We start from the raw sequence: 17405 nt of genomic DNA, 5'->3' as shown, positions 1-17405 counted from the left end.
TGAAGTGATAGGATCAGAGAAACAGCTGTTTGTTCTGCAGTGTGGACTTCGGTCAGATCTGTAAACAAGCAGTTCCACAACAAAGGGAGAGAACTCAAAAATTAGAGTTCTGCCTTTCAGGAATATTGCCGGGAAGCACTTTTTCACACAATGTGGAGCGGGAACCTGGAATTCTCTCCGAAAAATAAGATAAACCAGAGGGTCAATTGACAATTTCCAACCTGAGATTGAGAGATGTTTATCCAGTGACGGTCTGAGGGTTTATGAAATCACAGCAGGCAGCTGGAGTTAAGAGACAGGTGAGCCAGGATCTAATTGAAAGGTGCAGCAGGCTCGAGGGGCTGAATGGCCGACCCCCATTTTTATGTTCCTATGGCTGCAACAGGGCAGAAACAGCTGCGAACATACGTTGCATTTCACATTTAACAGCAAAAATACCAGCAGTCAGGAGCTGAAAAGGGAAAGATGACCCCTCGATGACCTCAGAATAAGTACAGAATGGCCTCCTTCAGAACTGGTGATTTTATCAGGATAAGATGGCGAACATTAGAAATTAATCCAACGGGAATCGCCATCCTCCGCCTCCAGGAATTGGACAATATAATGCTGGGATGTGGGAGATTGGTTTGGGCAGGGGGTTGGCTGTGACACCACGAACACTCCCTCTCCACCTCCTCACTCCATCACCCCACCCCCTTCCCCTCTCCATGGGACCCCGGCATCATCCGATCCACAGATACTTTCCAGCAGACATCGCTGGGGAGTGACCGGAGTCCTGGTTCTCTGTCTCCATTTTCCCTGTCCCACCCATGGCCACTGAGGCTCCTCTCCCCCCACCCACCCTGAGAGCAACTAACCCACCTTGTCCATAAATTTAAACTGGAAAAGTGTCTCGTTAAGAGCAGGAGCAGAGGGGAGGCTGTAACCTATCAGAGAGGATTGTGTTCCTGAATCCCCAACTCTTTTTGCCATGTTTCCATTCAATGTCCACACCTTCTCCTTGGTCTGTCCCTGGAGACCTGTCATATCACGATTCTCTCCAGGGAATTTCTAAAGATATTTCCACCATCCCTCCAGGATTGGCCTGGAGTCTCCAGCACTCCCTCCATTGCAGTACTTTCTGAAATACTACCCGTGCCATGTATTAGTCAAGAGAGACAGAGGGGAACGAGACAGATCAACAGGATGTCTGGCAGATTCAGTGTGAGACGGTAACACTGCCGGGTAAAGGCCGCTTTCCAACTCCAATCTTAACACAGGAGATTCCCCAAACAGCTGCAATAAGGTGTTTGTAAACTGCTGGAAGAGGATGTGTGTGGAAATGGTGATGTTACTGAGTAGGTTATTTGTTATAGAATGGACTGTGTTTAGGTGGGAATATTACTGAGTGTTAATTGTAGCGGAACCATATTTAAAAGCTCTGGCTTTCTGGAAAGCCTTGACTATGAAGGCCGAGTCTGGAAGGGTTTGTGTGGAGAGCTGGGTTTCGGTTCCACTGTTAATAAAGGGTTTGAAATTGTCGAACCAGAGGAAACTGGAGGTGGAGCTGAAAGATGAGGGGCCGTTCTCTCTCCGTCTGTCACTCTGGGTGTCTCCTCCCCATCTGCTCTCTGTTCAATCTTCACTCTGTCTCCTCCCCTTCCTGCTCTCTCTCTGCCATTCTCAGGCAGGTCCGGGCGGTCTGTGTAAAGTAGAGCCTGCAAGAGTCTGCTTCTTTTATTGTGTAGTGACCTGAGTGAAGAATCATCATGTCTGGCAGAGGTAAAGCAGGCAAAGGACTGGGCAAAGGCGGAGCAAAGCGGCACCGCAAAGTGCTTCGTGATAATATCCAAGGCATCACCAAACCAGCAATCCGCCGTGGCGGGGTCAAGCGGATCTCGGGTTTGATCTATGAGGAGACTCGCGGGGTGTTGAAGGTTTTCCTGGAGAATGTGATCAGGGATGCGGTCACCTACACTGAGCACGCCAAGCGCAAGACGGTCACTGCCATGGATGTGGTGTACGCTCTGACACGGCAGGGCCGCACTCTCTACGGATTCGGCGGTTGAACAATTTGACGATTTCCAGCAAACACAAAACAAAGGCTCTTCCAAGAGCCACCCACCGCCTCACAGAGAGAGCATTGACCGAGAAATGGGAGCTGGGATAGGCTGTTCAGAACAGTTCAATCAATCTGAAATATTTCAGATTTCCAGCATTCGCAGTATTTTACTTTTAATTCTTTGTTCAATCAATCTGCTGTGTTCGGAATGAAAAAAACTGGAATCCCCGAATTTGACATTTCATTTGCAGCAAGGATGTGCAGTGGATTTGATTTTCTAAACGGGCTGTGTAAACAGTGCCCGAGACTCTCCAGTTAGTTATTTCCCCAGTCGACACATGCCCTCAGTGAAAAGCCACATCACTCCTCCAGAATCACTCATTGTTTTCATAGAATTTCAAAATGATTTCGCTGCAATGAGGGAATCCGGGAGTTTTGCAGCAGCGGTTAAATCGTTCACTGGAACCAGACCCACTTGTGATGTTATTTCCCCCGAGACGGTGTTTCCTGCACTGAAACTGACAGGGTTTGTGAAACTGATCAGTTTCAGCTCAGTCATTCAGGGACCTGGAATTCCCGCAATTTGAGCCCGCGCTGTCCAGAGCCCACTTCTGATTGGTCACCCACGTCTCATTCACATGTCTTAACCAATTGCCGAGCCTCGAATTCGAAAATACAGCAAATCACTGGCTTAAATTGGCAGAAAGTTTGAATTCGAAAAAGCCGTCAATTTCAGTGTCGGAAAGAAGCGAATTAATGGTAAATCTGGCGTTAGTTTAAAGCTGTTCGTAAAATCGGGCCAGGACTTTGTGCTGATAAAAGCGGAATAAAAAAAGCTTTTGATGGATTATATATATTACGAAGTTTTAATCTGTAATTTTTTGTCTACTTATCTGTCCATGGCGGTAAGACTCTATTCAGCAATCTGTAACGGGACAAATAACTCACTCAGTGTGGAAGTAATAAATTAGACAGGCTTTGGGGTGACAGTGAGAAATCACTGAAACAGATGCTTAAACATTTGAAATAGTTCTCATTCGGTCCTGTCACTGGCATTCTGGAATCAGACAGTAATCAACCCTTTCACAGAGACTGTGGGTGGCTCTGAAAAGAGCCTTTGGTTTATTAGGTGACATTTTGGCCGCTTTACTTTTTCTGGGAGCTCTGAGCGCTGGTTTTCTTCGGCAGCAGCACGGCCTGGATATTAGGCAGCACCCCGCCCTGAGCGATGGTCACTCCCCCCAGCAACTTGTTGAGCTCCTCATCGTTGCGGACGGCCAACTGCAGGTGTCTGGGGATGATGCGGCTCTTCTTGTTGTCTCGGGCCGCGTTGCCAGCCAGCTCGAGGATTTCAGCGGTCAGATACTCGAGCACAGCAGCCAGATAGACCGGGGCTCCGGCACCCACACGCTCAGCATAGTTGCCCTTTCTCAAGAGCCTGTGAACACGGCCCACCGGGAACTGCAATCCAGCCCGGGAGGAGCGAGACTTGGCCTTGGCCCGAGCTTTGCCGCTGGTCTTTCCTCTTCCAGACATTTCCACAATCTCGCAAATACTTTCACAAAGAATGGATAATTTCCGCCGCATTTACTTTACTTATAGACTAAAAACTCTCCCCATTGGCCGGTACTTAATTCACCTCATTTGCCTATATTCTTCACCAATCAGGTCACTGACAACAGAAGAGGGCGGGGTTTACCGCCAAAACATCAGAAGCAGAAAATTTGTCAATTTCAATAAGACCGCCAATTTCATTGTCAGAAAGGAGCGGATTAAAATAAATGTCATCCTTCGTCAAATATTTAAAATCCCTTCTCCTTATTTTGTTTTATTCAACTTTTTCCGTCACGAATTACAGACGCGGGTTTAAAATGTTATTTAAATTGTGGATCTTTCTACAATTGCTTTCAAACTGTCCCGGGAGGTACTAAATCCCGGTTCACAGCATTTCCCTGAAGGGAAACATTCAGTTTATCTTCAATCAGTGTCCTTCTCTGAAAAGAGGAAGCAGGATCGAGTCCTCAAACTGCCCTTAGTCTGCTGTGTAATAATCCCATTCCGGGCTGTTACACTGCGAAGAGTTACTGTTAATAAAATGATGAATCAGTTCACATTTCAGGAATAGAGTGAAGGGACTGATGTCTGACTCTTGCCGCTGAAAGCAGCTGTTCATGCGGTCATTCAGGGGCTGTGCAAAACCACAATAACAGCTTTAAGCAAAAAAGTAAAGGCGGATGAGCGGATTATGGGTTTGAGTTCGGTTTATGGGACAGCAGACAAAAACACAGCAGTGGGACATTTATTATGTTGCACATTGTCTTAAAATGATTTCATAGAGATGTTCGGATGCAGCTTTTTCAGAGAGATTGTGGGTGGCTCTTAAAAGAGCCGTTGTGTTTGGGATGTTATTCAGTCCATTGTGCAGTTTTACTTGGAGCTGGTGTACTTGGTCACCGCCTTTGTCCCTTCCGACACGGCGTGCTTGGCCAGCTCCCCGGGCAGCAGCAGGCGCACTGCGGTCTGGATCTCCCGGGAGCTGATCGTTCTGCGCTTGTTGTAATGGGCCAGGCGGGAAGCCTCACCCGCGATGCGCTCGAAAATATCGTTCACAAACGAGTTCATGATACTCATGGCCTTGGAGGAGATGCCGGTGTCGGGGTGAAACTGCTTCATCACTTTGTAGATGTAGATGGAGTAACTCTCCTTCCTCGACTTTCTCCGCTTCTTGCTGCCCTTTGTGGACGGTTTATTTAAGGTTTTCTTGGCGCCCTTCTTAGCAGCTGCTTTCTTCTTCTCCTCAACCATCTTTAGTTTCAATTTCAGACACAGAAATAAACCAAACCCCTTCCGAGTGCAGATTAAATAGACAATCCCACAGCACTATGCTAATGGGGGATGGGGGAAAGTAAAGATTGTGATTGGGTGATTTGGAATGATGTCCCAACGATTTAATATTGTAATTCGACATTTGGTCTCTTTCGCCATCCAATCAGATTAAATATTTGCAACCAATCACAAATCCCCGTACTGCAATCAGGAAGTATATTGCACAAAGACTCTCTCCAGCCCCAGTTTATATTGAAAGAGCTGCTCCCTGTGGAGAGCTTCCTGGAAATGTCCTGGCTGTTGTTAGGAGGACACTTATTGACTGATTCTGTGTCGTTGTGTCTCTGCTATTGCATGTGAGTGAGCAATTAATTTCATTTTTAGTCTAGGCTACTGTGTTTGAGTGTTTTATGTAATTTGGTAACTCTCAGTCTCTGGTGCTGTATGGATTCATTCTGTCTCTGTCAGGTACTGTGTTTGAGTGTGAGGAGATGAGGTGGAGTGTTGCAGCAAGGAAGATGGAAAAGAGCATTGGTGCCGATGACACAGCCTTACTTGACCCCAGTTTGCACTCGGATTGGGTCAGTGATAGATCCGTTGGCAAGGATTACAGCTTGCATGTCGTAGTGCAGTATGTTTGAGGAGGACATTCCATAATCCCTCTCGGTTGGTAGAGTCGAAGGCCTTTGTCAGGTCAGAGAAGGCCATGTATAAAAGTTGCTGCTGCTCCCTACATTTTCTTGAAGTTGTCTTGCTGTGAAGATTATGTTCACTGTGCCTGTTGGTGGACAGACTCCACATTGTGATTCCAGTAGGAGCTCTTCAGCCACGGGGAGGAGGCAGTTGAGAAGGACTCTTGTGATGACCTTCCCTGTGGTGGACAGCAGGGATACCCCTCTATAGTTAACACAGTCGGTCGTGTCAACTTTTTTTAAAGATGATCACAATTACCGCATCACGGCGATCCCCTGTCATGCTCTCCTCCTTCTCGATGAGGGAAATGAGACATGTATTTGTGTCGAGTGTTTCTCTGCCATATTTTAGAATTTTGATGTGAATTCTATCTATTCTGGCAGTCTTATTGTTTTTTGGCTGTCCATCTCTAACGTCATGTGTGAATGTGGGATTCATTCTGTACCTGTCACTCACTGGTACTTTGTGTAAGTGTGAGATACATTCTGTATCTGGCAGTCTTCGGTATTGTATGTGAGTGTGGAATACATTCTGTCAGTGGCACTGTGTGTGAGTATTTGATTCATTCTGTCAGTCTCTGGAATGTTATGTGATTTGGGACTTAGTCTGAATCTGTCAGTGGTTCTGTATGTGTGGAATTCAAGCTATATCTGTCAGTATCTCTGTGTGTGTATGTGAGTTCATTCTTTATCTGTCAGTCTCTGGTGATTTATGTGAGTTTGGCAGTCACTGAATCTGCCAGGTACTGTCGGAGTATTTGAGAATGATTTTGTATGTGTCAGTCTTTGCTACGACATCGGAGTGTGGGATTAATTCTGTATCTGTCAGCCTTTGGTAGTGTGTGTGATTGTGGGATGAATTAATTCGCAGTCATTGGTGCCCAGTATGAATGTGTAAATCATTCTGTAACTCAGTCTGATATTGTTATGTGAGGGTAGGAATCACGTGTATCTTTCGATCACGGGTGCTGACTGTGAGCATGGGATTCATTCTGTACCTGTCGGTGGTACTGTATCTATCTGTGGGATTAATTCTGTACCTTTCAGTCACTGGTATTGTGTATGTAAGTGGGATTAATTCTAGATCCGCCACACATTGGTTGTGTGTGTGTGTGTGTGTGTGTGTGTGTGTGTGTGTGTGTGTGTGTGTGTGTGTGTAAGAACATAAGAAGATACGAACTAGGACAGGAGTAGACCATTTGGCCCATCAAGCCTGCTCTGCCACTCAATAAGATCATGGCTGTTCTGATTGTGGCCATAACTTCACTTTCCTGCCTGCCCCCATAACCATTGACTCTGTTGTCGATCAAAAACCTGTCTATCGCTGCGTTGAATATATTCAATGACACAGCCTCCACAGTCCTCTGGAGAGCAGAATTCCAAAGATTAACAACCCTCTCAGAGAAGAAATTCCTCCTCATCTCCTTCTTGAAAGAGAGACTGCTTATCTTAAACTCTGGCCCCTAATTCTATAATCCCCCACAAGGAGAAACATCCTCTCAGCATCTACCTGTCCAGCCCACTGAGAATCTTACAGGTTTCAATAAGATCACCACTCAATCTTCTGAACTCCAGTGAGTATAGGCCCAACCTGCTCAACTTTTTCTCATAAGACAATCCAACATCCCAGCAATCAGTCGAGTGAACCTTCTTTGAACTGATTCCAATGCAAGTATATTCCTCCTTATGTAAGGAGACCAAAACTGTATGGGGATGGGATGTCACTAATGCCCTGTAAAGTTATAGCAAAACTTCCTTACTTTTAAACTCCATTCCCCTTGCTAAAAATGCCAACATTCCATTTGCCTTCCTAATTACTTGCTATACCTTCATGCTAACATTTTTGTAATTCATGTACCTGGACACCCAGATTCCTTGGTCCAGCAGCATTCTGCAGTCTCTCTCTATGTAAATAATATTCTGTTTTTCTATTCTACCTGCCAAAGTAGACAATCTCACATTTCCCCATATTATACTCCATCTGCCAAATGTTTTCCCACTGACTTAACCTATCTATATCTCTTTGCAGACACATTGTGTCCTCCTCACAACTTGCTTTCCTACCTATCTTTGTACCATCTACAAATTTGGCAACAATATACTTGGTCCCTTCATGCAAGTTATTAATATAGACCATAAATAGTTGAGATAATGTATCTTTCAATCTGATACAGGATTGATGTGCAAATGTAACTCAGGCTGTACTAATCAATTTGATCAATGCCATTCAGTCTGACTCTGAGGGAGAATCTTGGACTTGTGTGCAAAATGAGCTCAGTCTGGAATTGTACAGTATCTTCCATCTGACACTATGAGGTTTCAGGACTGGTATGTAATTTATAGCTCAGACTAAACTCATCAAATTTATAATGTATCTTTTAGTTTCACAATCCGGATGAGTTTTAAACTGGAATCTGAGTTTGTATCTCAGGTTATACGATATTTCAGAATCTCTAAATCTGATTATGCATTTTAGATTTGGACTTGTATCTAATGCATATGTCTGGACACATTATGGGAATTAATACTGATAATAAACTGATAACATGTGTAAATATTGGGCTGGTATTTAACTTGAATCTCAGATTATATTAGTTTAGTTTAGAGATACAGCACTGAAACAGGCCCTTCGGCCACCGAGTCTGTGCCGACCATCAACCACCCATTTATACTAATCCAACACTAATTCCATATTCCGACCACATCCCCACCTGTCCCTATATTTCCCTACCACCTACCTATACGAGGGGCAATTTATAATGGCCAATTTACCTATCAACCTGTAAATCTTTTGGTCATGTGGGAGAAAACCGGAGCACCTGGAGGAAACCCACGCAGACACAGGGAGAACTTGCAAACCCCACACAGGCAGTACCCAGAATTGAACCCGGGTCGCTGGAGCTGTGAGACTGCGGTGCTAACCACTGCGCCGCCCTTAATTCTGTAACTTTGAAAAGGGAACCATGTGTCAGTTCTATGAGTATTTAATTTGTAGCTGAGGTTGCACTATTGTGGGATTGACACACTGATAATTTGATAGTGGGTGAGAATTTGGACTGGGATTTATGAATCTACCTATCAGTGGTACTGAGTTGGGGTGACATGGAAACAACGTCTGTCTCTCCTGTTCTGTTTGATTGATGGATTGAAAATGTGTCTCTGGAACTATTTCTGCTGTCTGAGACTGTGGAACTGATGACCTGTCTGTGTCTCTGCGCTCTGTGAGTGATAATGTACGGACTGTGTGTGAGAAGGAGCTGGTGACACTCTTCCTTGTAACTTGGGTGGAGGAAACATCACATTTATTCTGGTTCATTCAATTATTTGTCTGTTTGAACAAAAGTATGTTTATAACTAAAATACAGGTGAGATAGAAGATACAGGATTTTAATGAATTTAATCTCTCGAATAATAATGAGCCCCCACAAAGGAAGCCCAGTCATCCAAATATTATCATTGTTTGACTGCACTGCAGTAACAGGTTCTTCCCATTCTGTCCCCTTTCCCCGTTGACACACAGCCTGAGAATGGCCTCTCCCTTCCCCCACTCACCCCATGTTCCGGGACCAGTTGATTCTCCATTCCGCCTCTTTTAAACAGCCCCCGTCTGCCCCTGAACTTGCCCCGGACTCGAAGCTGATCTCTGAGTCCATCTGCGGACACGCTCCCAAAGCGATATGCTGCTGGAAGGAGGCTGCTGTTTGCTTCCTTCCCCCGGGAACGGGATCTCTCCATTCGCGACTGTTTCAAACCATCTTCTTCCGCTCACAGGCAGTGCTGGGGGAGGGGAGCGCAGGCGCAGATTCAGGCAACAATTCAGCAAACAGAAACATAGAAAATTTCCGGCGCAGAATGAGGCCATTCGGCCCAACATGTCCGTGCCAGCTCAAAGAGAGCGATCCAGCCTGGTCCCGCAGTTTATTGTTATTGGACAGTGAAGTGTGGAAATAGAAGCGGACAGTCAGAATGTGGGGAGTTACACAAAGAGAATCTATTATTGGCACCAGGTGAGAAGTGTGAAGGACACATTTTAAACAGCGGCTGTTTGGTTTCGCTTGAACGGTTAGACCATGGGAGCGGGAACTGGAAATCTGACCTGTGTAAAAGTCCCTGTTCCGTCGGTCAGTCCCATTCATGGCCCAGTGGATTGTTTCTGGATGTCATTTAATTGTTGTAAAACGGCCAAAGCCCCTGGTATGCAGTAGCTGGGGGCTGAAGGACTGCAGTGGAATCAGACACTGACTCTGTTTGTATTGCTGGGTTTCCTTTGTGATTGTTCACAATGATTATTCATTCAAAGATTGTTTTGGTCTCTCTTGTAACTTCCACCACACCTCTTCCTGAATTATAATAAATACTTTTTCTTTCTACAGGCAAATACTTGAAGGAAGCAGAATAAATAGAATGATGCCTCAGCACAAGGGGAAGTGCAGCCGACTTCTCACACACAGTAAGTACAGTATCATTCAGAGAGAAAAGAGACATCAGTTCCACAATCACTGCCAGCAGTACTAGTCAGACTGGCACTGATCCCCAGTTCCAGAGACTAACAGTCAATCCAACAGTCACACAGAGCATGACAGACTGAAGTTGTTTCCATTTCACCCCAACTCCGTCCCACTGACAGGTAGATACATCAATCCCAGTCCAAAATCACACCCACTATCAGATTGCAAGGCACTGTGTCACTCTCACAAGACAGCAGCCTGAACTACAAATTCAATGTCAGATAGAACAGACAGTCCCTGATTGTAAAGTCTCAATAATGTACCCAGACTGCAGACTGAGCTACATGTTACACACCACTCCACAAATCTCACAAGTGGTCAGACTGGGGGATACAGTATTCATTCCATTACTGCAGATTGAATGCACTGTTATCTACCAGGACATAAAGCATATTGTAAAATGAAAGGACACAGACCTGAAATGTTAATTGTGTTTCTCCCTCCACAAATGCTGCCTGAACTGCTGAGTATTTCCAGCATTTTTTTTATTTCATATTTCCAGCATCTACAGACTTTTGCTTTTATTTTAGAGTTAAAGAAACATTGCATTGTGAGGTGGGAGTGACTGCCCTTGACATCAAGACAGCCTTTGACATGTATGGCAACAAGGCAGCCCTTGCAAAACCAATGTAAATAGAAATCGGGGCAAAATGCTCTGCTGTTTGCAGTCATACCTAGCACTAAGGAAGATGGCTGTGGTTGTTCAGGTCAATCATCTCAGTCTCCGGCCATTACAGCTGGAATTCCTTATGCTTGTGTTCTAGGCCCAACCATCTTCAGCAGCTTCATCAACAACCTTCCCTCCATCACAAGGCCAGAAGTGTGGATGTTTTCTGATGATTGCCCAATGTTCAGCACCATTCATGACTCCTCAGATACTGAAGCAGCCCATGTCCAGATGCAGCAAGACCTGCACAACATCCAGGCTTGGGCTGATAAGTGGCAAGTAACATTGGCATCAGATAAGTGCCAGGCAATGACCATCTCAAACAAGAGAGAATCTAATCATCTCCCCTTGATGTTTAATGGCATTACCATCACTGAATCCCCCACCATTAACATTGACCATTGGTTACCATTGACCAGAAACTGAACTGGACCAGCCATATAAGTGCTGTGACTGCAAGAGCAAGGTCAGAGGCTAGGAATTCTGCGGCGAGTAACTGACCTCCTGTTTCCCCACATCCGTCCACCATTCACAAGGCACAAGTCAGGAGTGTGATGGAATACTGCCCACTTGCCTGGATGAGTGCAGCTCCAACAACACTCAAGTAGCCTGTTTGATTGCCCACATCCACCACCTTCAATATTCACTCCATTCACCACTGATGCACAGTGGCAGCAGTGCGTACCAGCTAAAAGATGCACTGCAGCAACACACCAAGGCTTCTTCGACAGTACCTTCCAAACCTGGAACCTCTACCACCAACAAGGACAAGGGCAGCAGATGCATGGGAACACTACCACCTGCAAGTTCCCCTCCAAGCCACACACCATCCTGACTTGGAACTATATCACCATTCCTGCACTGTCACTGGGTCAAAATCCTGGAACTCCCTTCCAAACAGCACCGTTGGAATTCCTACATCTCAAGGACTGCAGCAGCTCAAGAAGGCAGCTCACCACCATTTTGTCAAGGGCAATTTGGAATGGGCAATAAATGCTGGCATAGCCAGTGATGCCTACATCACACTAACAAATGAAAAAAGTGAGGAAATAGTGAAGGGCTTCTATAGAATACATGCAGATATGTTTCCTCTTGTGGTGTTGTCTGCAACAAGAGCCAAAAATATAAAATCGACATTCATAAAACCAATGAGGAATTCATGAAAAAGGTATTTATGTAGTGAGTGGTTAGAATCTGGAATTTGCAACCACAGGGAGAGGTCGAGGCGATAATATCGATGCATTTAAGGGGAGGTGGAACAACTGTATGGGAAGAAAGGAATTGAGGGATATACATATGGGGCTTTATTTTTCTTTATTTGTGCATATGAAGCAGGGTGGCTGGAAATATGTGAAGAGCATCGAGCAGTTGGGACGATCCCAGTGCAGTGTTTTGTCTGGATGGATCTGCCCAGAACACTTGTGATGCAGGAGCTGGGAGCTTCAGTACTTCAGTGGAGACAGTTACTGACACTGGTTTTCATTTGTGGGTGTTTTTAATGATTATTAATTGCGAAATTAAATTCACCTCTTTGATATTTTGCACCTCCCCTGTTCTTGAGTTAAGACATATTTTTTCTTCATACAGGCAAATAATTGAAGGAATCGTGATGAATGTGATGGTTGCTGCACTCGAGGCACAAGGAACAGTGCAGCCAGCTCCTCTCACACACAGTAGGTACATTATCACTCAGAGTACAGAGGGATAGACAGTTCATCAGTTCCCTGGTCTCAGACTGCAGAAGTAGTCAGGCCCACATTGATCCCGAGTTCCAGAGACACACTTTCAATCCAACAATCAAACAAAGCAGGAGAGAAATAAGTTGTTTCCATTTCAACCCAATTCATTCCCATTGACAGTCAGATACCTCAATCCCAGGTCAAAGTCACACTCATTAACAGATTGAAATACAATGTGTCAATCTAAATATAATGCAGACTTAGCTATCAATTAAATATCAGATAGAATTGGCACATGGTACTGATTGAATGGCACAGAATCTAACGTAATGATGTATCCTGAGATTTAAATTAAATACCATACTCAAAGCTCACATCCATTCATGATAAAGGATGTTTAAACATCCCCATAGTGTACCCTGAGATACAAGTTACATACAAGTTCAACATTCATTACAGAGAAAGTTTCTAAGGTGCTGAAAGATATTGTAACCTGAGAGACAAATTAGATACCAGTTCAGAACTCACCCACACTGTGAAATGGAAAGATACAGAATCAATTCCATTAGTGTAGATCACTTTAAATCTGTTTCCCCCAGTCACTGACCTCTCTGCTAAGGTAAATAGGCCCTTCACTTCAACTCTATCCAGGCACCTCAAAATTTTGTATGTTTCAATGAGATTTCCCCTCAGCCTTCTCTGTGCCAAGGAGAACAGCCCCAGCCTATCCAGTCTTTCCTCATAGCTGCATTTTTCCAATTCCGGCAACACCCTCGTGAATCTCCTCTGCACCCTCTCTAGTGCAATTACATCCTTTCTGTAATAAGGTGATCAGAACTGCATACAGTATTCGTTGTGGCCTGACTAATGATTTATACAGTTCCAGCATAACCTCCCTGCTCTTGAATCTATACCTCGGCTAATAAAGGAAAGAATTCCATATCCCTTCTTCCCACCTTAACGACCTGTCCTGCTACCTTCAGGGATCTGTGGACATTTACTCCAAGGTCCCTCACTTCCTCTACACCTCTCAGTCTTCTCCAATTAATTGTGTATTCCTTTGCCTTGTTTAACCTCCCCAAGTGCATCAACTCACACTTCTGAATTGAATTCCATTTGCCATTTTTCTGTCCATCTGACCAGACCATGAAGATCTTCCTGCAGTCGACAGCTATCCTCCTTGCTATTTACCACACAGCCAATCTTTGTGCCATCTGCAAACTCATACCCCCTACATTTACATCCGTGAAGACTACATCAACTGCACTACCCTCATCTATCTTCCTTCTTAATTCTTCAAAATTTCGATCAAGTTGGTTAGACAAGATCTTCCCTTAACAAATCCATGTTGACTATCCTTGATTAATCTGTGCCTTTCGAAGTAACATTTTATCCTGTCTCTCAGAATAGATTCCAATAATTTGCCCACTACTGATGTTAGACTGACTGGCCTGTAATTATTTGGTCTCCCTCACTCCCTTTTTAAACAAAGGTACAACGTTAGCAGTCCTCCAATCCTCCATCACCACACCTGTATCCAGTGAGGTCTGGAAAATGATGATCAGCTCTTCTGCTATTTCCTCTCTTGCTTCGTTTTAACAGCCTGAGGTGCATTCCATCCGGCGCTCGTGATTTATCAACTTTCATATACACTAATCCCATTAATATGTCCTCTCTCCCTCTGTATGGATCACATCCATACTTCACACCCCTCTTCCTTATCTACAATATATGCATCTTCCCCCTCTTTTGTGAAGACAGATGCAAAGTATTTATTCAGAACAATGCCAGCATCTTCTGCCCGACACATAGGTTACCTTTTTGGTCTTTTCTGTGCCCTATTCTTTCCTTATTTATCCTTTTACTCTCAATGTATTGATAAAACATCTTTGGGTTCACCATAATTTTGATTGCCAATATTCTTTTATGCTCTCGCTTAACTTTCCTAATTTCAACGTTGATTTCCCCCCTCCACATTCTGTACTCCTCTTGGCTTTCTGTAGTATTCAGTTCTCTGTGTTGGGCATAAACTTTCCTTTACTGCCTTATTATACCTGTAAACTCCTTGACATCCATGGGGCTCTAGATGTGGCCTTCCCACCCTTTTTCTTTGTGGGAACATGTTGACTCTGAACCCCTGGAATCTCCCCTTTGAATTCTTCCCACTGCTCTGACACTGATTTACCTTCAACTACCTGTTTTCAGTCCACTTTCGGTAAATCAATCTTCACCTTAGTAAAGTTGGTCTTCCCCCAATTGAGAACTCTAACACCTGTTCTGTCCTTGTCCTTTCCATAATTATATTAAAACTGACTGAATTATGATCACTACTACCAAATTGATGTCCCACTGCCGCTCCTTCCACCTGCCCCTCTTCATTTCCTAAAACTAAGTCTAAAACTTCACCCTCTCTTGTTGGACTTGCTACATATTGGCTAAAACAGTACTCCTGAATGCACCTCAAGAATTCTGCTCCCTCAATTCCCTCTACACAAAAAGTATCCCAGTTAATGTTTGGGTGGTACAAATCCCCCACTGTTACTGCCCTATTGGTCTTGCACTTCTCAGATATTTGCCTACATATCTGCTCTTCCATCTCCCTCTGACTGTTTAGGGGTCTATAGTACACTCCCAGCAGTGTGATTGCCTCTTTTTTGTTTCTCAGCTCAATCTATACGGTCTCATTTGATAAACCTTCCAACATATCATCCCTCCTCACAGCTGTAATAGTTTCTTTGACCAAAATTGCCACTCCCCCTCCTTTTTTATCCCCTTCCCTCTCACGTCTGAAAACCCTGAAACCAGGAAGATTGAGCTGCCACGCCTGTCCCTCCTTTAGCCATGTTTGTGTAATAGCTATGATATCATACTGCCATGTGTCTAACTGTGCCCTGAGCTCATCTGCTTCATTTGCTATACTCCTTGCATTGATTTAGATATCGTTGAGCACTGCCAACATTTTTTGTTTTGAAGTTTCTAATCAGTGTTTCCTCTCTCTTCCAGACTCCATTAATTTTCTGCCTTCCATTTTCATTTCTGATCTGACTCTACCTTCCAGTCCCCATCTCCCTGCCAAACTAGTTTAAACCCTCCCCAACAGCACTAGCAAAACATCCTGCAAGGAACTCCGTCCTGGCTCGGTTCAGGTGCAACCCGTCCAACCTGTCCCAAAAATCTAAAGTCCTCCCACCTGCACCATCTTTCCAGCCACACGTTCATCTGTCTTATCCATCTATTCCTGTACATTCATCTGTCTTATCCATCTATTCCTGTACTCACTTGCACGTGGCACGGGGAGTAATCCGGAGATTATTACTTTTGATGTCCTGCTTGCTAATTTCTTACCTCACTCCCTAAGTTCTGACTGCAGCACAACATCCTTATATCTACCTATGTTGTTGGTTCTGATGTGGACTACCACTGCTGGCTGTTCACCCTCCCGCTTCAGGGTGCTCTGCAAGTGCTCAATGACATCCTTGACCCTGGCACCAGGGAGCCAACACTCCATTCCTGGATTCACGTCTGTGGCCATAGAAACACCTGATTGTTCCCTTGACGATTGAATCACCTATCACTATGGCTTTTCCAGTCTTCCCTGTACTCCCCTTTGCTGCTGAGTCACCCATGGTGTCATGGACTTGGCTTCGGCTGCACTCCCCAGTTGAAGCATCATTGTCCTCTGTATTCAGAACTGAATACCTGCTGGAGAGTGAGACGCACTCGGGGTGTCCTGCACTACCTGCCTGATTCTTTTTGACTGCCTGGTGGTCACCCATTCCCTCTCTCCCTGCATACTCTTAAGCTGTGGGTGACCACATCTATAAACGTGTTATCTATGTACAAAGAACAAACAACAGTACAGCACAGGAACAGGCCATTCGGCCCTCCAAGCCCGCACCGATCTTGATGCCTGTCTAAACTAAAACCTTCTGCACTTCAGGGGACCGTATCCCTCTCTTCCCATCCTATTCATGTATTTGTCAAGATGTCTCTTAAACGTCGCTATCTTCCCTGCTTCCAACACCTTCCCCGGCAGCAAGTTCCAGGCACTCACCACCCTCTGTGTAAAGAACTTGCCTCGCACATCCCCTCTAAACTTTGCCCCTCTTGCCTTAAACCTATGTCCCCTCGTAACTGACTCTGCCGCCCTGTGAAAAAGCTTCTGACTATCCACTCTGTCTCTGCCAGTCATAACTTTGTCAACCTCTATCATGTCGCCCCTCCACCTCCATTCTCAGTTTTGGGAAAAATAGAGTATATGACTGGATCAGTAAGCAGGAAAAGTTAAAATATGTTGTGACCAGTGGAGACGTGTGATGAGAATAAACAGATCCTCCTCTGATTTCAACGACACAAGCATTTGTGATTTGACTCTGTAGCTTAGTTGGTTAAAGCACCTGTCTGGTAAACAGAAGAGCCTGGGTTCAACTCCCAGCAGAGCCTTATGTCACATTTGTGATATGCTTCAGAAGTTTCCTTGTCAATCATTTATATCTCTATTTTGTGAACTTGAACTTGGAATTCAAATTGCATGATGAATTTCAGTCACAGGAGAAAACAGCCTTTGTGAAGGATGTGAGTTGGGAATGGCTGTTCCTCCTTGTCCAGAAATTCAGTGCTGATACGCCAAAGGCAACTTCTTTGATACAAATTTGTTCACGGTTACATTCAATCTGGAAAACAGCTCGACATTAATCTCACTGAAGGAAAGTGTGACTGCGTTGTATGTTTCAGAGTGTTTGTGTCGTTATGTGTTGCATTTAACCGAGACTGGGGACATGACGCGAGTGGGAAGGTTGATCCGAGGTTTGGAATATTTGTCAATCAGGAACAAGAAAAATCAAAGGAACCAAATAAGAAAACCTATGTCTCGTGGGTATTGAGAGACGGTGAGAAGATATTAAACTTTTTTCCATTCAATCCGGCTGCGATGAACTTTGAATTTTTCCGCCTTTTATAAACATTATTTGAAGGGTCTCTGTAACAATGTTC

At 44.6% G+C, this 17405-nt stretch overlaps 1 non-coding gene across 1 annotated transcript; it reads left to right on the top strand.

The window, feature by feature from the left end:
• Nucleotides 1-16782: 16782 nt before the first annotated feature.
• On the top strand, nt 16783-16856 carry trnat-ggu (transfer RNA threonine (anticodon GGU)). The gene has a single exon. It is a non-coding gene; the product is annotated as a tRNA-Thr (tRNA).
• Nucleotides 16857-17405: the final 549 nt, after the last annotated feature.

This window comes from Heterodontus francisci, unplaced genomic scaffold (assembly GCF_036365525.1).
Source record: "Heterodontus francisci isolate sHetFra1 unplaced genomic scaffold, sHetFra1.hap1 HAP1_SCAFFOLD_221, whole genome shotgun sequence".
Classification (NCBI taxonomy): domain Eukaryota; kingdom Metazoa; phylum Chordata; class Chondrichthyes; order Heterodontiformes; family Heterodontidae; genus Heterodontus; species Heterodontus francisci.
This window is presented reverse-complemented; position numbering and strand designations above follow the sequence as displayed.